The sequence below is a fragment of the Balaenoptera physalus genome (genome assembly GCF_965194825.1).
Source record: "Balaenoptera physalus genome assembly, chromosome: 2".
Lineage (NCBI taxonomy): Eukaryota > Metazoa > Chordata > Mammalia > Artiodactyla > Balaenopteridae > Balaenoptera > Balaenoptera physalus.
In genome coordinates, this window is record NC_138883.1 from 48,638,071 (window position 1) to 48,663,690 (window position 25,620).

At 40.6% G+C, this 25,620-nt stretch overlaps 2 protein-coding genes and 1 long non-coding RNA gene across 4 annotated transcripts in view; 2 read left to right on the plus strand and 1 right to left on the minus strand.

The window, feature by feature from the left end:
- The window catches only part of LOC309655611 (uncharacterized protein), a gene marked incomplete at its 3' end in the record, with an annotated part of 398,594 nt that overhangs the window by 128,756 nt on the left and 244,218 nt on the right, over positions 1-25,620 (plus strand). The window lies entirely within an intron of this gene.
- Positions 1-25,620, minus strand: part of GNG2 (G protein subunit gamma 2) — a 130,096-nt gene that overhangs the window by 36,812 nt on the left and 67,664 nt on the right. The window lies entirely within an intron of this gene.
- The window catches only part of LOC309654458, a 595,613-nt gene continuing 584,341 nt past the window's right edge, over positions 14,349-25,620 (plus strand). The window contains exon 1 of the long non-coding RNA XR_014260265.1: positions 14,349-19,917. This is a non-coding gene — a long non-coding RNA (uncharacterized lncRNA). The remainder of the gene's footprint in view (positions 19,918-25,620) is intronic.

Here is a 25,620-nt window from a genome sequence, read left to right on the forward strand (position 1 = left end):
TCAAAAGATTTGTTCTCTCTACTTATTAAAAAAAAGGGAGATGTTTAACTAATTAGGCTTATTTGATATGTTAAATTACATGGGAAGCATTGTCAAATTATAAGTTAATACAAGCCTGCTTTATGTTATATTTGTATAGGTATATAAGTGTTCCAGAAATTATGAAATTCCTAGAAATTTGATATGTCCAGGTATAATGTTATCACTAGTTATTACCTTAGAATGTATGTCACAGAAATAACCAAATTTCCTTGTTAATAGCATTGTAATGAGCTTTCATTAGATCTTTAACCCTGGACATTTTAAAGTCTTTTGTCATTTATACTTATTGTTTTACTTTGATGACTTTTGCAAATGTGTTTCATCTTCGGAGAAATTCATGAAAAGGACTCTGAGAAGTACTGTGGAATACAGACCTCTGATAACTTTTAGATCATACCACTGAACTGGGTAAGGATTTATAGAACTCTAAGGAAAACTGGATTCACAAAACTGCTAACAAAAGACAAGATCAACGAGAATTAATTATTATACATGGAACTGAATGAACTGAAGAGGATGATTATAATTTTTATGACTTTTCATTTGAGACACTGCTGGTTCTTTAATGTTTTGTTTTTCCAGATTTAAGGAAAACTTTTCCCCTTTTCTCTTAAGCTACCCATGACTTAGAGCAATTTGGTAAAAGTATACCTCTGTGGACAAAGATGAAACATTTACTTTTTCTCCCTACTTTGTCCCTCAGGAATTAAAAAACTCTCAATGAGTATTCTTATTTTCATGGCAATAGAATTATTTGCATAAGTTCAATAAGCATCTGTTTTCCTTGTAACAGGACACAATTGGAAACATTGGTCCAAGGCTTTGACTGGAATGTCGTATTTGAGAGAGACATACATAGACTCAAATATGACCAGAAACCTTTACGGAACTAAAGCTGACTTTATGGAGCCAATAAAGCGCCTTGGAAAAATCAGCCAACCCTGTTTACAGGGCTCCTGGCAGCCTTACCAGGTGAGTAAGGAACGTCGCCTCCTGGCAGGTCTGGGAACCTTAGGATATTTTGCTGATTTCAAAAAGAGAAAAATGCATCCAAATCTATAGGTACTGCAAGCAAAGTCTGACAGCAAATTCTCTGCTTCGCTTCCTAGCCTAGAGAGGCTTTTAAGAGTTTAATCTGAGATTTCTTATAAAAAGTTCCAGCAAAGCAAACTTTGAAAGAGTCTCTATGGTTAATCACTAAATAACCAGGCCAAGTTTATTGAAATTAGACTTAATTTGTGAACAAGTTAGTCTTATTGTGGTTATCTTTGTTAGAAATGGAGGTAATTATAGCAAAAAGTTTTCCTCCCTTACATTTTCTTCTAAGAGTTTTATAGTTTTAGCTCTTATGCTTATGTCTTTGATCCATTTTGAGTTAATTTTTGTGTATGGTGCGAGGTAAGGGTCCAACTCTATTATTATTATTATTATTATTATTGCATGTGGATATGTAGGTTTCCCAGCACCATTTGTTGAAAAGATTGTTCATTCTCTATTGAATGGTCTCATCACTGTTGTTGAAAATCATTTGACTATATATGCGAGGGTTTATTTCTGGGCTCTCTACTCTATTCCATTGGTCTATGTCTATCTTTATGCCTGTATCATAATTTTTTATTACTGTAGCTTTCTAGTGAGTTTTGAAATTATGAAGTGTGAGTCCTCCAACTTGTTCTTTTTCAAGATTCTTTTTGGCTATTCAGGGCCATTGACCTTCCACACAAATTTTAGGATGGATTTTTCTATTTCTGTAAAAATTATTGCTGGAATTTTAATACAGATTACATTGAAACTGTAGATTGCTTTGAGTAATACTGACATTTTAACAATATTAATTCTTCTAATCTATGAACATTGGATGTCTTTCTATTTATTTATGTCTTCTTAAATTTCTCTCAGCAATGTTTTGAAATTTTTATTGTACAAGTCTTTTATCTCCTTAGTTAATTCCTAAGTATTTTATTCTTTTTCATGGTATCGGAAATGGAATTGTGTTCTTAATTTCCTTTCCAGCTTGTTTATCATTAGTGCATAGAAATGCTACCCCACTGATTCTTAAAGGGGAAGAGGAAACCTTTTGCCTTCCACCCCTACCTGAGTTGCCTGAGTTGAGAGTAATGGCATACAATGAGAAGTGTTGTTGAGGAGAGGGCATTGTACCTTGTGAACATAATGGGGCCAAGATAAAGTGTTGACAGAATCCTGTTAGATGCACAGGCTGTTTCAACAGGCAAGCACAGATACTCTTTGCTAATGTTTGTTTCATTTTACATGTAACCCAAATTGGGCTGAAATTATTTTTCTAAGAGGGTAGGAAATGGTTTAAATACACTGACAACTGAACTAGCTAAAAGAAAAAGTAAAATTCTCCTAGAAAGATCATGTAGACAAAGCTTTAAAATACACACACATACAGATACAACCCTCTTAAAAATAAACAAACAAAAAAAATACCCTTTTAGTTAATAAGAAAGGGTGATTGATTTCTGGACACCACTCCCCCTGACCCCATCAGCCTAGTCTGTAGCCTGCTTTGTGATGCACTGGAGTTTACCTTTGCAGTGGCCCAGACTGGCAACCAAGTTATGGCACAGACTATGAGTGGTTACACATCTCTGAATTTGAATCAGGAGCTATAATGCTGCAGATTACTTCTTTCAGAACCCTACAGCTCTAAAAAAAAAAAAAAAAAGAACCCTACAGCCAATATCTCATTTTAAAATTCTAAAGTCTACTCTCTGGAAATTCCAAATGGGGTTCCATTTATTCTCCAAGCCCCACACTAGAACCACCGGCAGTAGTTCTCAGCCAGGGGAGATATCACCCAGTAGGAGCCATCTGGAAATGTGCGGGGGTGGACTGGGTTATGACAATAACTAGGGGGCTACTGACATTTAGCGAGCAGAGGCAGGAACTCTAATGCCCTGCAGAATGCCAGGCAACAATGAATCATGCTGCTCAAAAGGTCCACAGTACCCTCCATGAGAAAGGACACTGAAAAAATAGCCATAGAGCCGTGAATGAAAAATCTGCTCAAAGAAAGTACTCCATAAGAAAAGGTTCAGGGGCTTCCCTGGTGGCGCAGTGGTTGAGAATCTGCCTGCCAATGCAGGGGACATGGGTTCGAGCCCTGGTCTGGGAAGATCCCATATGCCGCGGAGCAACTGGGCCCGTGAGCCACAACTACTGAGCCTGCGCATCTGGAGCCTGTGCTCCGCAACAAGAGAGGCCGCGATAGTGAGAGGCCCGAGCACCGCGATGAAGAGTGGCCCCCGCTTGCCACAACTAGAGAAAGCCCTCGCACAGAAACGAAGACCCAACACAGCCACAAATAAATAAATTAATAAATAAATATTTTCAAAAAAAAAAAAAAAAGAAAAGGTTCAACTCACTGGGCTTTTATACTTATGTCTTATGATCCCTATTACCTTCCCAGTGATGAATAAGTGGTAAGTGCTCATAATTCTCATCAGCGTTATTACGCTTTATGGATGTTTAGTCCATGTTCATTTCAAAAAAGAGCACAGTCTCTTTCTTGCCATGCGCTGGTGGAATGAGATTATGCTGAGTTATATCTGCCAGTGAGGAAAAAAAAATTACAAACAACAAAAACCCTTAGAATAATTACAGAGCTTGTGTGTTAGAGATTGATGGAAGAATGTCCTAATTATCCCACCTGAATTCCCAACCCATGAATAATAACAGAAGACATTTTATTCTTTTCCACTGATGAGACTTGTTCCCCATCCCCCAAAATGAGGGACACGCCTGTTATAACCATCAGATGAGTTTTCTTCTTCTAAAAATACATCCGGTATTTTAATTTCTTTCAGGAGGAACTTTTCTGTTAAGAAACCGTACATTTTCTTGTCATTTAGTGTTGGGAATCAACACACCACCCCTTATTTCTGTGGCACAAAGATAAAGAAGTGTTTTGATTGCGGGATCTTTGCCTTAGAGACTGTAGGTTAATTGTGGAGGATTCCATTCTTTTCATACTTTAATGCTGTTTTTAAAGTGTGGATCCAGGCAGACTTCCCTATGGCCTTTCATTTTAATTACAACTGTGTGTTTCTCTGAACTACATTTTGATATTTGCAGTAGGGGCTGAGGGGGTTTGATTTATTTGTTTTGTATATTTCCAGGTTAGGATTACAATGGCAATAAAACAAACAATTTCTAGGTCTAGAAAACAGATTAGAGGTTTATAGTCTCCCAGTCACTTGATGATATCTTTATTATTCTCATTTGTCAGTTAGCCCTAGCATAGGTGATTGGTTAGTAGTTGCTTTTAAATTAGAGGACTAATTCCAAACTATTCCAATTTAGAATTCTTCAGAGCTTCTACAATTAGTCACCTGGAAAAATGTCTTTGTTAACTGTTCAGACACACAACCCAAGTTTGAGCTTGGTCATTCTGCCACTCATTTTTTGATCCCTACTGTAATTTATTCTGCAACAAGTGAGTACATCATCATCAAATGGATTAGATTCTATATAGGGAGGACATTTAATATCCTTTCCTGTGACGGGCTTTCAGAGTCAGAACACTAGTAAATGTATGAACAGTGGCTGCACTGTGAATCAAACAGGAATTGTAAAATAGCCTGCCAGCTTTCAGGGTTGTTTTTTGTCAGGCATTATCCTCTAATATCAGTTGGCCATTTTGACTTGAAAATACCAAAATAGCACATTGCAATCTCTACTCCTCAGCAAACATGAATTTCCTTTTGGTTCTCCAGCCACTAGGGACATTTAAAATCCATAAGGGATTTATTTGTGAAGCTCGTTGCTTTTCCCTCAACACTTTCAAGGCCCAGGGCATCAGGAGTGGAATTCATCTTGCTCGCTCACTTTTTTCCCAATCATGTGTTTCAACAACTGGAGACGTCACAAAGATTTCTTTTGGGTGTCACAATGTCGTGGTTTCCTCACTTGCCTTTGCTCATTTTTGAGGAGCAGTGTAGAGGTTAGAGATGGAGAATAAAATGGAGAGATGGGAATAAGATGGAGAGATGGAGAGCAAGTTGGGGGAATAGGCAGGGTGTAGGGTAGGGTATGTGCACAATGGCTTAGGAACGGAAGGGCTTGCATGGGATGGAGGCTGTGGAATGATCCCGGAGTCCAGGAGGCACTGGTGAGCATAGGAAGAGGGAGGGGAGCAGGGAAGGAGGCAGGGGAAGGTATCCTCCCCAGGGAGCCTCAGGGAGCTCAGGGGCGGAGAGGATGCAGACAGTCAGACATCGCCACCATGCTGGCTAAGGTGACGAACTTGTAAACAAAACCAAACAGGAGCCTTCCAAGTGACTTTCCCCTCCTCCTGTCTACCCTCCACATCTTTGAGTGTTCTCCATTTCCCAGAACTCGATTTTCCAGGCCTAAAGCTCTGTTCTTTCAGCAGAGGACCAGGAACTCAGACTCAAAATCAATATTAGCTTATAAATCAAGGGCTTGCCATGTGTCAGGAACTGGGCCAAGCACTTTAAAGAGTTATCTTATTTAATCCTCACAACAATTCTAGGGAAGTAAGCACTGCATCCCTGGTTGGAGGAGACTTAGATTAAGTCAGAACGTGAGCGAGAAGGCTGTTTCTAAAGCAAGGTCCCCAGGGAAAGATTTTTTTCCTTTAGCCCATCTCAATTCATGTTTTTAGAGGCGGCAGACTGATCCTAGCCTGGAGACTATGGTATAGGTTGGCCATTTTCACAAACATAATAGCAATTTTTACTGTCTGTGTAGCTACAGGGAGAGCTAAGGAAAACGAGGGCTGATGTAGAAGCTGTACCAACCAAAAGTGCTCTGGGGGCCAAGAGGGAACAGAATGAACCAAGGGAGCAAGCAATCCATTCTGTACTATTTCCATGTGGTTTGCTGGGATGGTGCCACTTACCAAATGGGAGAAAGATAAGATGATGTCTGACTTCCTCAAATCAGCATGGAAGCCGTCTAGGCTGTGTAGGTGGAGGGTAAGACACAGCAAGCTTCCCTGTCTCACTTGCTGCCAGAAACCATTCATTGAAATGACAGCTCTCCGCTTTCCAGCAAACCGTTGTTTTCAAAACAACACATGTCCACAGATACAGCTTCCTCTTGGAAGGAGGATCATCGGTTAGCCGCTTTTAAAGACCTTGACAAACACATAACCCTGGAAAAATGTTGACTCAAAGCCATGGATTTCACGGATTTTGTAAAAGGCCACAGGAGTGAATAGGCCATGTTGCAGCTTAAGAAATGACATGTAAGCTTTTAGTTCTTATCTGAGCCTTGGACAAGGAAATGGCTTGTGTCCACAAATGGGAGCTGGCATTTTTAGATGTTACATGGGCTTTGTTCACTCCAAGGAAACAAGATTATTATTTTATATGGCATATGTTGGGTTTTCTTTTCTTTTCTTTTTTTTTTAATATGGAAGCCCAGACCACGAATCAGTAGGGTTCCAACAAAAGAAAAATAATGAGCCTGTTTCCACAGAAATGGCTCTGTGAACCTACTGATGTCTAATACTCCACAACAAGAGGCAAGGCAGATCTGACAGGCAGCAGCCCTCTGCCTCTCTGTAGGAAATTACCTATCGGTTAATTAATTTCTTTAAAAAAAAAAAACAGCTTTAATCCTAAATCCTTGGTGTATCTGAAGCCTTAGGCAGTCCCTGGAGTCCAGGAAGACTCACCTGCCCGAGCTGCCTCGCCACTGCTCAGGTGGCTCCTTAGGTTTACAAAATGGTAACGCCAGAAGTCCCTTGGCTGAGCTCCCCAATACAGTCCCCCCAGTAAGAATCGGACCTCCTCCATTCAGGTTAGTTTTTAATCACTGTGTTGTCTGGGGATATTCCCAGTGATGCAACTGACAGATAGTACAAAAGTGGAAAAACAGGTAAGAGGAGAAGACCTGGATTCTCGTCCGGGCTGATACTCCCAGCTGTTTACAGCGGGGAAATCATTGGATCGTTCTGGGACTCAGTGGCTCAGCTGTCGAGTGGGGATAACAATGCCCAGACTGCACCTGTGTGTCTAACATTTGTGACAGTGTTTTGTAAATTCTGGAGTGTTATACAAGGAGCGGGCATGAATAGAGAGAATGACCACCACCATTTATTGAGCAACTACTAAGCACTGCGACCTGGAAGGAACATGGAAAGGGAATCAGGGACTAAGAAAGGCAAAGGGGAAAATCTACGATCGTGACTAACTGTGACTATTAATCAAGACCTTAATAATAAGCAAAAACTCAATAAACAATCCAAAGAGCGGGGGAACCTTTTTTTTTGGAGGGGGAGGATGGGTAACCTTTACCCATCTTTACATCCAATTTTGAAATTTCCAATTTGTGTTGACAACCTTAAAGAGATTTGATTTTTTGAAAATCAACTGTGATACAAAATTAGTTAACAAGGATTTATTGAACATTTAGTGTGTGTGGCCCAGAAGCATGTGCACTTGTTAAACATAGTAAGTTTCTAAGCAAACCGGCCACTGGGCGGATGTGAGCACGCTGTGGGCCACCTCAATAATTCTAGGACGGCACTTTGTTTCATTGGGATCTTCTGGAGGGAAAGGCTCACATCCACATACAGTGTTTGAAAGGTTTTCTGTGGTCACAGAATTAAACTTGCAAGCCTAGTATCTGAGGCCGATGGGCTTCTGCCTCCGCCTCAGGCTGATTTAATTTCCTGTATGCAAAGCCAGCAGGCGTCCGTGCACACATAGCAACAATTTCCATCAAAATCTCCACTGCCTGCTCCACATCACCAGCCCTAATCGTCAGCCAGATCAGCCTGTTCTCTGTTCTCCAAACACAGTTCATCCCTCAGCAGCCACGGCTTTGCCATCTCTCTCGTCCCTCACACACATCTATATTGCATAGCCCAGCTCAAGCCTCTTTTCTGCCAAGGAATGTTCCTCGGCGACTACAGTACCCTCCTCAGCCCCTCAAGGCCACACCAGCCTACGAGCCTGTGCTATAATAATGCAAGCCATTTCTCTGGCTTTAGAAAGTACAGCATGCTGACTGGTGTTATTAATTATCTTTATTTTATCCAGCCATTGTTCTCATAAATATTTATTAAACCTGCTATTCTAGCTCCAAAAATTGCTCTAAATCTGTCTGTGTTTACTGGTTAAACAGACTCAGCTAGGTTTCATCAAGGGCCCCTTGTACTTGCTGTCTCCCCTGTTTGCAATGCTGCAAGGCCCCCGGGGGGTGCGACCCATAGCTGTTACTTTCTCCTTCTGGCCTATATTCAAACACCAAGTCTCCTCTTGATCACACTATCTAAAGGACCCCTGTCCAGCCCCTGTCATTCTTCGGCACATCACCCTGTTTATTTTCTTCAATGTATTATAATAATCTGGAATTATCGAATTAATTTATAGATGATCAGCCTCTCTCCTCCTCTAGATGTAAGCTCAGAGCAAAGACCTCGTCTGTCGTGTTCATAGTAGGCGCTCAACAAATAACTGTTAAAAGAATGAAAGTCCTCCATAGCCCCCGCAGCGCCCCCTAGATCCTCAGTAAACGTTTGCTGCTTTTGAGGATGAGTACCTGGCACACGGCACCATCCATGCCCCTCACCACAGCCCCACCCAACAGATGCTCCTGGATACAGGTTGCTTACACTGGCTTTCGTTTGGTAGCGAATGGGCTTACAGAGCATGTTCCCTGAAAGGGCGCCTCCCAGACTCTTAGCTATATCTCATCTGATCTTCAAGTATCCCCACATTCTTGGGCCAAAAAAGAAGCTTGAGACCGGTGCACATCCTTCCCTCTCACCATTTTTTGGTTGTTTTGGGCAACATCTAAATCATCAATAACTTTTCCCAGGTGCAAAGTTACACACAAACGCAGTTTGAAGGCGTAAACATCAGTCTGATACTGAGCACTCCTTGGTAGCACTGGCCCCTTGACCAATCTGTGACCACTCATCTCAGACAGAATCCCACAGCCCTGAGAACATAAACCAGAAGGGCTCATCTTCTTTTTATTAGTTGAGTTTCAGGGACGTCAGGGAGCAATTCACTTTTTTAAATGTATTTTTTTCTTATACGAGACATGCATAGCCATTATTGGAAAGCTGAAAAAAACAGAGATTCAGAAAACAAAAATTTCCTATAATCCTACCACCAAAAGACAGCCAAGTTCACCTTCACAGTAATCTTCAAGTGCCTTTCTCCCACTTGAAGTGTTTATTTTTGGTGTGTAATATCATGCTGGGAAGATAATATTAACTAATATACATAATCATTTGCTGGGTCCTGCGTAAATGCTGACCTTCTGAGATGTTTTCTCATTATCCATTCTGCAAGATTTATCCTTTCCCTCTGCCCCCCACATTCTTCAGAAAATAAAGTTATTTTAATGTTTCCCCATTACTCAAGTGTCAAATTTTATATCACGTCTTTTAAGGCTATTACACAGCTCTGATACATAGTACAGAGTCATTTTTTCTTCTTTTAATCAATATTGTTTTTAGAACTCCTGCCCTAGGTGCATAAAATAAATTGCCATACCAATATCCCTTTGATTATATGGAGTGAATAGAAGAAAAATGTAAGAAATTAAAGAGAAAGGGACAAGTTTTCTTTTACTTTGTCACAAAGTAAGGACAACTATGCCCACACTGGTTCAGAAATACCCTGAGGCTGGAGGGGAGTAGAATCAAGAAAGGGACTCTTCTCCCCAGGACAGCTATTTATTTGCCATCTCCAAAGGGTGAAAGGAACTGTCTGAAATGTTGACTTGGGAACCAGTCATCTTATAGATACTATTTTTTTTTAAGTCAGATTTATCAAGGTATAATTTATACACATTAAAATTCACCTTTTTTTTCATGTGCTGATAAAAGGGTTTGACAATTGTGTATATACAGGCCTGAAACCACTTCAACCGTAGATACTATTTTTAGGAGCTATTTAACCACCTTGGCGCTCACTTTATTCCTTTTCTAGCCTGCCCTCAGAATGAACACTTTTGAGACCAGTCCCCAGGTACTAAGAGCAGTTCTGAGAAAGGAAAGACTGTGAACTTAACTGGCCTTACTTAATATACCATGGAGTTCATGGCGTTATTAAATCTCAGAGTTTAGCAGGACCCAGAAAGCTACCTTGCAGAACCCTCTACCCAAAACAGAAATCTGTTTTATAACCACTGAATTAATACACTTTAATCATTGGTGACACATGTTAAGAAAATATCTATAAACATGTGGAACCCGAGTGGCCCTATGTTTTATTTAACAAGTTTGGTCCAGCTTTGGCAGCCCCTGGGGGCTCATAAAAAGGAAGGCCTCTTCAGCATTAGGGTTGAGGATTTTTCTAGGAATGAGCAAGTTAGAAAATGGCTCCTCTGCAAATTTGTGCCACTAACCCTTAAAGACAAGCTAAATATGAGACATTTGAAACCCTCTAAACCAAGACCCTAACTTCACAGATCAAAAAAAAAAACAAAAAACAAAAAAAACTTAAGGGCTACAGTGATTAAATGAATTGCCTTAGAAAAGGTAGCTATAACCGTGTCAGAATCAAGGACTTAAATCTGGGTTTAAGATACCTGGTTAGATGCACTTTTCACTGTTTCTTGAGTATTTCTAACATTTTGGTACCCCCTAGACTGGAAGCATTATTAAGGTTCAGATTTCTTACTAAATTCCCCACCTACCCCACATACCCTCCCATGCGTGGTCACCATTAGAGAAACCCTATTAGGAGAATGTGGGAGGGATCAATGAAATAAAAATAATATCCTGCTCTCTCTCCTGACCCCTCGATACCCTATGGTGATCACTACCCAGCAGTGAGACATTTTAAGTTATTTAGACTAGAGGAACTGGGCTTGATTTTTCCACCTTAGTTATTTTTTGTACTATTTTTGCAAAGAATGTAAATAGCCAGCAAATGTGACTACAAGGGTTCCTTGATTAGTGAGTGAATAGTATTTGCTAAGCAGATCTCTACATTTTAATAAAATAGGTTTAATGTTATGTGGAAGGAGAAAGAGATAATTGTGTAGATTTCCAAGGAATTTTTTAGAAGCTATCTTGTTTTAGTAAATGTGTGGTGTCTTTTGATGAAAATGTGAAGGGAAAGACAAAGGGGCATGGAGGTAGCAGAGCCACACGGATGCTTAATGAGCTGTCAGTCATGGCTCTCCAAGGTACTGAACTGATGTTCATGAAGAAAATGTGAGAATCAGTGGAGGGTATTAAAGAGAGCTGGCAGTTCTGAGGCTGGAGGTCTGGATTCGAGTTTCAACTTGGCTGAGTAATCATAAACAAGTCCTTTCATCCCTCTGGGCCTCAGTTTCCTTTTCTGTAAAATGAGAGGATTGAGGTGGATGACTGCTTGATTCCTTTCTAGTTCTTTTTGCTTGCTGCTCAAGAGATAATAACGTAGTTTCACTCTTGTCATTAAAGAGTGAAATCATTAAATCCCACAGCTCTGGGACTCTCTCAATGTAGTTAAGTTTCAGCCCAAATTCCAAAATTAAATGTCCAAGGGAAGCAGATAAATATGAAGAAAAGCCCTGTGACCAAGTGGACACCAGCTGCTTGAGAGAAGGGTTTCAAGCTTCCCATTCTCTCATGTTCATTTCCTGTCTTTCCAGATTACTCGCACTGCACCCGGATTCTAAGAATTCAGGACACCAATCCATTGAGTCTGCTGCCTTTTCACTGTCTCTCAAGACCCCCATGTCCTCATGTGCCACCTTACCTGGCTTATCTCCCACAGTCCATCATGTGGCCACTCCCTTTAAACAAACAGCAACTCTGCCTCTTTCTCCCTCGATCACACCAGCTGCTAAAACCCCCAACCCTGGTTGAATCCAACTCCCAATCTACCCTTGAGCAACTAAGAGTGTTGAGTAAACACATAAGCACATATTCACAGATATTAACTTCAAGTGGGTCCTTAGTGCTGTCCAGATTTTCTTCCACATTTCCTTAGTCAACTTCCACTGACTTTTTTCACACCTTCTCCTTTCTCCTTGAGCCTCTAATACCTCTTCTCTCTCTCCATCGTCATTCTTAGCTGGTGACCTTACTTCTTATTTCACTGAAAAGTTAGCAGCATACAGAAGAGAACGCCCATATTCTACCATGACCAATCCCACCAACCTATGGGCATGTGCACTTCTATGCTCATAAACTCTGCCTTCTCTTCTCTTGTGATGATGAACTGCTTGTGCCCTGTTGTTTTCTCTGTCTTGGTGAGGAGTCTTCAGCCTGGGATCCCATATTTTCTTATCTATTAAAGGACTTGATCCTTGCCCTTTTTCTCATTTTCTCCTGCATCACCAATTTTCCTCTCCTCTTTATTGGAACAATCCCATCAGCATACAAACATGCTAAAATATCTCCCATCTTAAGAAAAACAACAACAACAAAACCTGTCCCTTGACTCTGCACGCTCTCCCCAGCAAGAAACCCATTTCTCGGCTTTCCCTTACAGATGGCCTGGAAAGCTTGTCTGGCCTCGCTGTACCCATTTCTCTTCCTGCAGTTCCTTCCTGTGCTCACTCCAAATAGCCTTTCCCCCACCACTCTATAGAAACTACATTTGTCTTGGTCACCAGCAGGTCCAGGTCCCAGTTTGCTGAGCCCAATGAGCACTTCTCAGTCCTCATCTTACTTGACCTTGGTCTTAGTTTGCTATGGTTGCTGTAACAAATTACTACCAACTTCATGGCTTAAAACAGCAGAAATTTACTCTCTCCCAGTTCTGGAAGCTAGAAGTTCAAAATCAGTGCCACTAAGTGGAAATCAGGGCCATGATTTACCCTGGACTTTCCAGGAAAGAATCCATTTCTTGCCTCTTTCAGCTTCTGGTGGCTGCTGGCATTCCTTGACTTGTGGCCAAATCACCCCAATGTCTGCCTCTGTGGTCGCAATGCCTCCTCCTCTTCTGTGAGTCACCTCCCTCTGCCTCTGTCTTGTAAAGATACTTATCATTGCATTTAGGACCCACCAGGATAATCTAGGATGATGACTTCATGTCAAGAACCTTAACTTAATCACAGCTGCAAAGACTCTTTACCCTTATAAGGTAATATTTGCAGATTCCAGGGGTTAGGACTTGATATCTTTGGGGGCCATTATTCAGCAACTATAAACTTCTAGCAACGTTTAACACAGTGCTTTGCTTCCTTTTCTTTAAACACTTTCTTCATTTGACTTCAGGGATGCTGCCCTTTCTTTCTTGATTGATTCATTCAGAATGGCGGTAAAAGGCACATAACGAAATCTACCATTGTAACCATCTTTAAGTGTACAGTTTAGTAGTGTTAACTATATTCACATTGTTGTACAACAGATCCCTAGAACTTTTCCATCTTGCAAAACTGCAACTCTATGCCCACTGAACAACTCATTTCCCCCGCCCACTACCCCTTGGCAACCACAATTTTACTTTCTGTTTCTATGAGTTTGACTACTTTAGACACCCCACGTAAGTGAAATCATACAGTATTTGTCTTTTTGTGACTGGCTTATTTCATTTAGCATAATGTCCTCAAGGTTCATCTATATTGCAGCATGTGGTGGGATTTCCGCCTGTTTTAAGGCTAAGTAATATATCATTGTATGTTTATATCACATTTTGTTTATCCATTCATCCACTGATGAACACTGGTGTTGCTTCCACCTCTTGGCTATTGTGAATAATGCCGTTATGAACATGGAAGTACAAATATCTCTTCAAGATCCTGCTTTCAATATGCCCAGAAGTGGGATTGCTGGATCATATGTTAATCCTATTTAAAAAAAAATTTTTTAAGGGACAATACTTTATTTTTTATTTTTATTTATTTATTTATTTTTAAACATCTTTTTTTTTTTTAAGTACTTGAACTGTGTTTTTTTATTATTTTAATTTATTTTAATTTATTTGTTTTTGGCTGTGTTGGGTCTTCGTTTCTGTGCGAGGGCTTTCTCTAGTTGTGGCAAGTGGGGGCCACTCTTCATTGTGGTGCGCAGGCCTCTCACTATCGTGGTCTCTCTTCTTGCGGAGCACAGGCTCCAGACGCACAGGCTCAGTAGTTGTGGCTCACGGGCCTAGTTGCTCCACAGCATGTGGGATCTTCCCAGACCAGGGCTCGAACCCGTGTCCCCTGCATTAGCAGGCAGATTCTCAACCACTGCGCCACCAGGGAAGCCCTTTTAAACATCTTTATTGGAGCATAATTGCTTTACAGTGGTGTGTTAGTTTCTGCTTTATAACAAAGTGAATCAGTTATACATATACATATGTCCCCATATCTCTTCCCTCTTGCATCTCCCTCCCTCCCACCCTCCCTATCCCACCCCTCTAGGTGGTCACAAAGCACAGAGCTAATCTCCCTGTGCTATGCGTCTGCTTCTCCATACTGTTTTCCATAGCCGATGTACTATTTTACATTCCCACCACCAGTGCAGTGCACAAGGGTTTCAATTTCTCCACCTCCTTGCCAACACTGGTTATTTTGTCTTTCTTTCTTTTTTAAAAAAAATTTTAAAGTCTTTTTTGAATTTGTTACAATATTGCTTCTGTTTTATGGGGTTTTTTTTTGGTTTTTTAGCTGCGAGACATGTGGGATCTTAGCTCCCAGACCAGGGATAGAACCCGCATCCCCTGCATTGGAAGGCGAAGTCTTAACCACTGGACCGCCAGGGAAGTCCCATTTTCTGTCTTTCTTGATTCTTATTTTACTTTACTGTCAGTTCCATCTCAGTCTCCCTTCTTGGTTTTATTCATCTCCTCAATCCCCAGGTCTCAGTATGTTTGCACTTTCTATGTTTACATTCAATAGCCATCACCACCCTGCCCTGCTAATCTCATTCAGACCCATGGCTGTAAGTATCATTGTTTTGCTTACACCTCTCAAATCTGTATCTCAATTACTAGTTTTGCTCCTGAACTACAGACTCATATATCCAACTACCTACTCAATCTCTCTACTTGAATGGGCATCTCAGACTTGATATGTCCCAAACCAAATTCTTAATTTTTCTCCCCCAAGACCTGCTCCTCCCACAATGTTCCTCATGCAGTCAATGGCAGTTCCATTCTTCTGGTTGCTCAGATTAAAAACTTCGAGGACATTCTTGTTGCTTCTTTGTTTCACATCTGACCTCCAATCGCCCAGCAAATCCCTGAACTGTTCCTTCAAAATATATCCAGAATCACCCCTCTCTCCTCCCTTCCACTTCTGCCATACTGGCCTAGCCACATTTATTTCCTGCTTGAACATTTCAATATCATCCTGTCTTCCCTGATTTTGCCCTTACTCCTTTCAGTCTTCTCTTCATGTAGCAACCAGAGTGTTTGTTAATAAAAGGTATGTCAGAATGATGTCAGCCCTCTGCCTGTAACTCTCCAATGGCTTCCCACCTCACTCAGAGTAAAAGCTCAGTCCTTTACATGGTCTACAAGAGCTGAATAATAAGCTCCATGGGCATCTCTCTGATTTCATCTTTCATCTTTTCACTCTAATACAGCTACAGTGTCTCCTTGCTGTTTCTTGAACATGGCGAGCCTACTCCTGTCCCAGGGCCTTTGCACCTCCTGACCCCTCTGGAATGCTCTTCTTATAGTTCACCTCCTCACTTTATTCAGGTGTCTGCTCAAATATCAACTTATCAGAGGCCGTCCCTGGCCTTCCTGTCTAAAAAATCACCCCTCCTTCTTACACCTCTCATTCCCCTTACCCAGTTTTATGTTCTTTCTTAGCACTTATCACCATCTGACATATTTTATCTTTATTTATTTCTATGGCTTGTATTGCCCACTAAAATATAAGCTCCCTGAGCACAGGGAATTCATCTGTTTTGATCATTACTGAATCACTGGTGCCTAGAACAGTGCCTGGCTCACAGCAGGCTTTAAATAACTATTTGTAGAATGAATGAATGAATGAGGCACCTATAATACCTTTGTCCAAAAAGTCATTTCCCAGAAGGGGGTTTGCTTTTACTGATCATTTATAGATGGGCTTTGAGAGCTTTGGTATTTTGGAACTTAAAAAAAAATTACAGGAAGTTAGCTTTATAGCAGGTTTCCTGATGGACACTCTAAATGTTGCCTTTACCTGAAGGTTAAGGGATTTGATACTAACTTCTAGGTGATATTCCTGAGGCTTATTTGTTCCATTTAATTTTAGGACATCAATATAGAATGATAAGTACAATAGTGGAAGCTTACCTTCAAGAACTTATATTGTATTTTCCACTGTTTTGAGGAAATCACCTCTGAGGCAAACCAGAACCAGATTTGCAGATGAAGAAATAAAGAGATCAGGTGACCTGACGAAGGTCACAGATGGTGACTACAAGCCAATTCTTATGTCTCTGAGAACTAGTACTTTCACTAGAACACCCCAGAAAATAGAATCCCTTTTCTTACTAGGTCTTTCCTATGAAAATGACTAGTTTCTTCCATGAAGCAGGGCCAAGGATGGAGCTCACATCCAGAACATTTTGCTTATTGTGGTGATGGATGGGTCAGGCTCATGGCTACTGTGTCCCCCATCACCAAGGAACAGGCAGGACAGGGCTGATCAAGCAGTTTGTGGTCCTGAAATAAAGCAAAGCTGATTCTGCTGCAGAGGAATGAAAGTGTTCAGACCGTATTTGTACAGTGTGCTAACCAAACACATCAAAGGAAGTACGCACAGAAGAGTCAGAAGAGCGATTCATGCCCAGTTAGAGAATTATTCGCTTGGCTGAGGGTTATTTACACTGTCATGCAGGTTGAGGCTAAGATAAATGGGCCACTTCACAGACAGGGGTGGTGATTAGTCATATGTGTAGAAACATATTCTGGAATTTCTAGAGATAAATGCTTTCATTACTGGCGAGTTTAAAACTAGGATGACACATTTACTTCTGGCTGGAGAGAACAGATAATATCATCCTAGCAAATAGTTTTCCAGAGGCACTGAAACTTTGCTATGAAGACTTTCATTTATCTGTCAAACTGGCATCAGAGCAACCTACTTCAATTACTACTGCCAGCCTCATCTCTCAAAACCAACCTCACCTCTTCCTTGTGTTTTCCACCCTACCAAGCATAGAAAGATCAAGGGATTTGGTCTTCTCTCATCCTAAGGAATATTTCCATGAAAATCACACCAAAACTGAGAGAAAAGAGAGGCAGACGTACTTTTAGTTGCAACATGTGGATGTTCATTAACCTCACCCACACTCGATTACTTTGGGCTGTAACACACAAGGCTTATATTTATGAGTAATGCCTGTGTATTCTTTCTTTACCTTTTGTCTCGCTTGGAGAAACAAATTCTGCCAGAGCTCCTAGAGAATTCTGTGGTTTATGGATACTCATTTTCAGAAAGCCTGTGTGTCCTGAAAGGCTGCTTAGTGAGTGACTCTAGATTCTTAGCGCCCTCACACCTTTTCACTTCTTCGGCAAATGTTAAATGGTTCCTGCGGATGTGCGCTGCATCCACCATCGGGGAGTAGACAGGAATGGGACGAACAGAAGCGGTCAACGGCCCCATTAGAGCAGCTGTTTCAAATAGCTGGAAAAGAAACAACAACTAGCCCTGTATCTACGCCAGTTCGCTTGCTGGGCCGTCATTCAGGTGACCCCTGATTAGGCAAATGAGCCCAATTCATTTTACAGAGGTCTCATTAATACTCTGGCATTACAGATTCATTTGAAATTCCTGGGATTTGGTCCAAAAAACCCTAACATCAGTAATCCCACTTGCTTGTAAAATGTTTCTTATTGTAAATAAAAGTCCGTAAAAGTGACTAAAGTTATGGTCTGGTAAGAACAAAGTGAGTACATAAATTATATGAGACTGTGGTTCAGTTCCTACCGTTTACTGTGATGGTACAAAGGCTGGCAAAAGCCAAACACCCAGCAGGGACTTCAGAGGAGACTTGGTATTTCCACGAAGTGCTTTGGTGTCATGACAAAACCTTACGAATCTGGTTACACAAGGGGATCGGTTCATTATTTGCTAAGAACGCCGGAAGGCGTAGTTTCAAAAACATTGTCTTCCTTTAAGTAACAGATCATTCTTTCTCAACATCTGGGTGGCCTTATTTAACATAACTGGGCAACTAAACAGAAATCTTGCCAGCCTTCTGGCACTAGTTTCCTTTCAAATCTCAGTATAATGAAGAGATTTCGAGCTTGCCTACTTAACGTGTCAGGCGGTACCGGGAGCCAGGGGTAGAACAGAGAATCAGACGCAAACCCAGTTTCCAAGAAGCCCACACTCTATAGGTAAAACAGACCCATAAATAGGTAGTTTCAACATGGTGTCTTGTGTGCTAAGATAGGAGAAAGCCCAGGGTATAACGGAAGCACCTAGGAAGGGCACCTAACCCATTTCTTTTCCAGAGAGAGAAAGAAAAAAAATTAGAGTTTACAGTACTACTGTGAAATACAGTGATGTGTTAAGTAAGAATTTCTCTCTAAGTAGTAAGATGGTGTTTGCCAGGGGTTGGGAGTGAGGGATATGGGGAGATGTCAGTCAAAGGGTACAAACGTCCAGCTACAAGAGCTACAAGATGAATAAGTTCTGGGAATCTAATGTACAGCATGGTGAATATAGTTCTATAGTTAACAATACTGTATTATATACTTGAAAGTTGCTAAGAGAGCAGAACTTACATGTTCTTAGTGCATACATACACACAAAAAAGGTAAGTATGTGAGGCAATGGATATGTTAACTAACATTACTGTGGTAATTACTTCTAAATATATTGCATCGCACATCTTGAACTTATACAATGTTACATGCTAATTATATCTCAATAAAGCTGGAAAAAAAAAAGAGACTCTGATACATAAAGGGTCCCCCTGGAAACAAAATAAGTACTAATATAAACTTGTTTTGTAATACCTGTGTAAGGAACATTATGATTTAATCTTGAATAATAAAACACTGAAGTACAAAAAATAATTTTTCTCTAGCTAATAAATGCAAAGCACTTGAGGGCATGCTCAGTATAGAAGTATATGATTGGTCCAAGTCATATACTTAAAGGTAAACGGAACGGTCCAAGTGACAGTGAGAAAGGCAAGGAACTTAATTTAAGTATGTGACAGAAGCTGACAGCAGAAGCAGAAAAGAAAGATGCCAACAGTCTTCTCCAGCTTTGGACATGAATTGATACTTGATCCTTGGCCACATACATGATCAAGACAAACCGAACTCGTGGAAATGCAATTTGAGCCAATGACACAAAGAATCCGACCCGCCTGACTTCAGAGGCCTGATAACTGTTTGCTGTTATTTATCCAATGGCAGCTGGGTCTTAATTGAACTAGAGACCCTGACTTACAAAAGAAAATCTGAATATGAGGAATTTTAATGCTATTAAATTGGGAAAAGGGATCAGAGGAAAGAAGAGTGGTGATTATAATTCAACATGACCTCAGCTCCAGATAAGCAATAGACATTTGATCTCAGACAAAATTATTTCCCATGTTGCTGGACTGACTCTTCACTCAGATAGAATTATCTTACCAAATGGAACCGCTGATGGTCAGGGGGGACAAAAAATGAGAAGGCCAGCACAGCCCAGGCAGGAGGGAAGACTCTTCTCTTCATTAAAAGCCCAAGAAAAGGAATCATTGAAGTACGTTTGGCAACCTGCCCCAATTCAGACAGTCGTTATCTGCCCCAACTGGCTGCCTCTTTCTGATTGGACAAGAGCTTATGAAAGGTGCCCACACATTGAGTTATTGATTGGGCCATGAGTGAAATGAATGAGCCTGAAGATAGAGAAATATAAATATCTGGCACCTATATCCAAGTGTTTTCTCAAACTGATTACTGTCTTTTGGTGACTTTAATACCTAGACTATTATAAATGTTAGTCTATTTTTTATTGACTTAAAAAAATAATAGTTGGTGAAGGATAACGAAAGTAATCTTTCAGAAAGTTAGAAATCTCTGACAGGGAGCAGCATTGGAGCCACAATGCTCCTGTGTCAATGGTCATTTTGGGTCGGTCATGTGCTAGAACATGAAACTTTGGCCTACATTTCTGCCCACTGCACCCCCCTCCCCCAAATTAGTCCAAAGCTCATTCTAGAGTCAGATATAAACCCTCTGTTTTTTCCCTAACATAAGGATCTACTCTTGCCTGTAATTTCTATGATTTGTTTAGAAGGGAAGAGATGGGATATTGTTAAAAGTTAAGATCTAAAATCCACTATTTTGCTTTGCTCTTCATGACTTTTTTCTAAATAAACTTAAATGCGTCTCGCTGAAGCAGGGAGTTAGAAGCAAACATAATGTCAAACTGAGGATTTCAGAAGATTTGGAAGACAGCAAAACAAGCCAGTGCCAAGAGCAGATTTGAGAGCTCACTAAATACTAACAGATCACTTTTTAAAAAATGGACATTTTCGTTCCCTAGATCTCTGTTCTTCTCAAATCCTTATTCAACTTTGAAAACAGAAGCACAACTGGTCACATCCTTGGAGGCTTTCCCTTTCTGGCTCTACTCTGTCCTCACCTCTCCAAGTATATTTAAGGCTTCAATGTCAAGTCTTGCAGAAGAGAACTTGAGCAGCAGGCCCCCAAGAAGGGCACGTCCTCTGGTTTTCAGAGGAGCAGACTGCGAGCGCTTGCTGTCTTCTGCACTTGGTCTGCAATGGCTATGCCATCGGTTGGGAGGAAGTACAGGGAGACACAGAATCTATCCAGTTCTATAGTCACACTACCGCCTTTCAGTTGGACCTTCTGCCCGATACGAACTGGTCAAGTTTCTTAAACACTCGGCCTCAGTTTTGTCAACTGTAAAATGGGAATATTTAAAGCATCTAGTTCTTCGGTTGCTGTGAGGTTAAAATAAGATGAGTCATATATGCACAATGCTGGAATAGTGCCCCATACATAGTACATGCTTAGAAACCGCTGGCTGTTATGAGGAGGATGACCACCAGGGAGGAGACACAGGCTGCACCAGACAAGAGCATTGCTTATTTTGAAAGCTAAGTGGGACCAGCGTTGACCTTCAAATATTTGCACTTTGGGCAGATCCTCGCTTTGAGAAATACTATACTTAGAACTCCACAGTCTGTGTCTTGGGGGTTGCCTAACAACTGAAGATAAATGTCATCTATGGACTTTTTCCTTTATAGCAACTTGGGTCATCAGGGGCTGTTTTGACCTCAAGTTCCCTGTGCTGAACCACACAGCAGAACTTTGTTCTGGCATTTACTCACCTCTTTCCTCTTCCTTCTCTCCCCTGACCTGTGATACTTTCAAATACTGAAATCCTTCACTGAAGTAACGCTGTCGGTGTGATCTTCCTAGATGACTACTGGGAGGGCCAAAAAGTTCGTTCGGGTTTTTCCTCTTACAGGAAAAACCCGAACGAACTTTTTGGCCAACCCAATATTTCAAAATTACCTCTCCCGACACCATTCTTCTTCATCTGTTGACTAATACATTAGTAAAATGCATTACTAAGCATGATAATGTGCCACTAATCTCAACTAAAATTATTCAGAGAGATGACATATTTATTTTATCATTTACTAGAGGTCTTCCACGTACATTATGTCATTTTGACTCCATAGCTGTTCTGTGATGGCAAAGCAGGTGCTATCATGCCTATTTTCATTTAGGAAACTGGGGCTCAAGTGAATGAACTGATTTGCTCTAGTCCACAAAATTGTTAAGTGACCGTACGTTAGGAACTCACGGCTTCTGATTTGGTCTGTGAAGCTAATCAGAACAGAAAGCCAGCTGTTTAAAGTAATTCAACTTAGTAAAACTAAGATGAGAAGGACCAACAGCGTAAATCAAGAGACATATGCTTTTAAAAAGAGAGACGTGAAAAGGCTACGGAATTTACAATTACAGAATGAAGGTACGGGCGGAGGATTTAACTATCTTTGATCAGAGAATCTTTCTGTTTTTTGCTGCCCAGTGTCTCAGGGTATCTTCTGAGGCTGAGAGAGGAGAGGAAATCTGTGCCCCTAGGGAATCTGAGCCTTTCCTTCCACAAGCAAGGGTTACATTCCATTTTTGTCTTAAATCCATATCCATTTTGCATTGTATTCCATGTTTAATATAAAATTTTTAAAAATAAGAAAGAGTGAAACTTTTACCATATTAATCCTGGTACATTTATAAAGATGCTATGAAATTCATTTAGAGTCCCACATACAAATGCCTTTTCATTTAAATCTAAATCATGTATACATAATATATAAATATATATTTTAAATATTTGCATATTTATATATAAAATTTATATAAAAATATAAAATATATTTATATAGTTTAAATATATATACAAAATATATATATTTACCAATGCAGAATGGAAAAATGAAAATGTGTATACATATGTATCATATATGTATGGGGAAAAGTGAAACTAACCATTTGATTTCACAGCTTCAAAAAAAAGTTGTGCATCACTAAACCGACCCTCTCTTTACCTCCACAGTTCCGATTCAACGTGCGGACTGTGTGATGACCTCTATGTAATTCTAACCTAAGACCGGAGACCGAGAGGGAACTCTCAGAATAGCTCCGCCTCTCCGTGGGCACCACCCTGATGGTTGCAACAGGAAACGCCGCAGGCTGGCTTACCAGGGTACCACTTTGCAGGCCTGCCACAGAAAGAAACCTTAGGTTCCAACCATTTTCTACTTAATGCCTATTATTTTCTCTGCTCAGTTGTTATTTTTAAGTAAGGGCATTTTGTGAAAAATAAAACCACCCTGTACATGGCAAACCATACAGAAAGTTATTTGGTAGAAAGGACCGCCCTGCTCAGGAAATGCGCTTTGGTCTGTTTAAAGGCAGAGCTGGTGGCTCTGGGTGACCCGGGAGAGCGTCTGCAGGGCCACGCGCACCCTTTCCGCCCCCTCCCCCTCTCCTCCCCCGCGCAGCCTTGGATGGAAATTAGCAGTTGCAGCCTGTGACTGGGCTCCATTGAGCCGTCCCACCCGCGGCTGCTCAGGAAGCACAGACCAGCAAACAGAATGAAAGGGGCCTTTATAAACAGGAGTCGGTTATTTCTTAAGCAGACTCCCACATAAAGACGTTTTTGTTTCTTACTCTTTAGGAAAAACTGAGCTCCTTCTGAACAGTCTTTGGAGAGGGAGGAGAAACCAAAGACGGGGAGGAGATGCTACACGACTGGGGGCGACAGAGGGGCGGTGGGAAGCAGCAGAGCCTTTTCTGAGTAAAGGGTCCCGGGTTTGGTGGATGATTGGGAGTGGGGTCTGGCTGTGTGGTCAGGGCTAAGAGGTGTTGGCTCTCACAACCACTTGGGGTCTTCTCCCCCAGAAAGGGATCAATCTACGCAAGGACCATTTAGAAGGAATCCTAGTGCCCTGGGTCTCCAGAAAAATGTCAGGGAACTATGTTTTCTCTAAGTAGACTTAATTTCTTTTCTCTTTTTTCTCCTTTTCTTTTTATCTAAAAAGCTATATATATTTTTTTCTTGCTGCACCACGCGGCATGCGCGATCTTAGTTCCCAACCAGGGATGGAACCTGTGCCCCCTACAGAGGAAGCATGCAATCTTAACCACTGGACCTCCCCGGAAGTCTCTAAAAAGCTACATTTTATATTTTACAAGATTCACAAACAATTTTCTTCCCATCATACTATCCTAGTTTGTCTCTCTTTTACTAAAGAAGCATAATCTTCTAAACTATTTCAGATATCCCCCAATCTAAGGAGTATGTAGGAAGAGGCTAGAGTTTTACAGTTTGACTTATTTGGCTGTCACATGATTATACACACAAGCACACAGGAGAAAAAAGAAGAAGAAGAAGAAGATATATAGTAAAGTCTCAATTTATTCTTTATTAATTAAACATTTAATAAAAATTCAGGTACCAACTGAATCCAGGGAGTACCATTTATGAAGAAAGTGCTAAGGAAACTACTACAAAGAAAAAATGACAGGGTTTTAGAGATTTGGATGCATGAAGAAATGAAGAGAAAATGATGCTGCTTATTACAATTCTTCATTAGCTTCATTAAAGCAGAGTCTCTGCAATAGATAGAAGTTAAAGCTTATAATATTTTAATGAATTTTTTCATGACTTGAAAACTCTTTCCCTAGTTTAATTTATGAGGTCTCATTATGTTGCTTAAGAAGAACAAAAACTCATTGCCTTAAGAGAATCCACATCTCGGCACCTTTGGTCACGACATTTATCTCTGCTGCTTTGTGGTCCTGGCTGCAGGTGTGAGAGCATTATGAAGTAAGCACTAGTTTAATATCCTGTACACACCTCATACCCAGAGGCTTAATTACTTGCCTGTGTCCTAAGGGAGAGGCGAGTCCCTGTGGGTATCCAACAGAGCATTCTATGGTTGTAGCTCCTGTGTCAGCAATAAGAAGTTGCCCCTTTAAACCGTGCTGAAACAAAGGGAAGTGTGATAGGAATTGTGGAAATGTAAATCTTGGTTCCTACACACTGTTCTGTTTATATGTTCACTCCAGTGGCTTGAGTATTCTGCCTCTATTGGAGTCCCATCCTTTAAGGAGGTAACTTCCTTTCAGAGGATATTAATAATAGTAACACTTAAATACTTACTATGAGGCAGGCAGTGTTTTAAGTTCTTTAATTCATTGAATTCTCACAACACTATGAGGTGGGTACTAATATTATCCTCCATTTTACATTTTTGGAAATGAATGCACAGAGAAGTTAAGAAGCTTACTCTAGGTCATGCAGCCAGTAGGTGACAGAGCTTACAATCTGGTTTCAGAGTCTGTACTTTCTATCACTGTACCATACAGTCTTTCAGGACTTTGGATCTAAGAGGACCTCAGAAATTATCTCATTTCAATTCTCTCATTTTATAGAAGAAAGAATGAGATTCAATGAAGTTAGAAGACTCATCTTGGGACATACAGCAAGTTCTTGGCAAAGTCCAGAGCAGAACCAACATCACTCTAATCCTAATGAAATATGTAAATATTGTCCTCTTCTCTCCCCACCTCCATCAGCGACCCTTAGAAGAATTCAGGTCTTCCTAAGGAGATCAGTGCCCTTTTCAAGATTCCACATTGCCTTCCATGTTTCCATGACCCCAACGATTGCACTTTATCAGGCCTCTGTAAATTCATTATATCTTGGTTAAGAAAGATCAATATTGGCAGTAACACAAGAAAAATTCATGGTTGGGGCATTCTTGTTATCTTCCATTGTCTAAAAAGGATGAAAGGGAAGGAGAGACTAAGAACTATTCAGTGGAGACTATTCTAAGAGCTCAAAATCCCTAATGTTCACCTGGACCCTTCCATTTATAAGTTCTATCCAAAGGAAGTCTTCCTATTGTATCTCATGGCAGCCTGTTCCTATCCTTCCGAATACTTCTGTATCATAATTTGTAAATATATATATAGTTGTGTGTTTACTTCCTGTCTCCCCAGCTAGACTGTAAGCTCCATGAGGACAGGGGCCATACCATTTTTATTTGCCTATAAATATCTAGAATCTGGTACATAATAGGTGCTCAATTAATATTTGTTAAATGAACTCACATCAAAAACTCCACAACACAGTGTTAAAAGATAATATTAGGCTGCTCCATATTTTGCCTAATAGACATCTACGCTTCAGTGCCCATTACCTTTACAC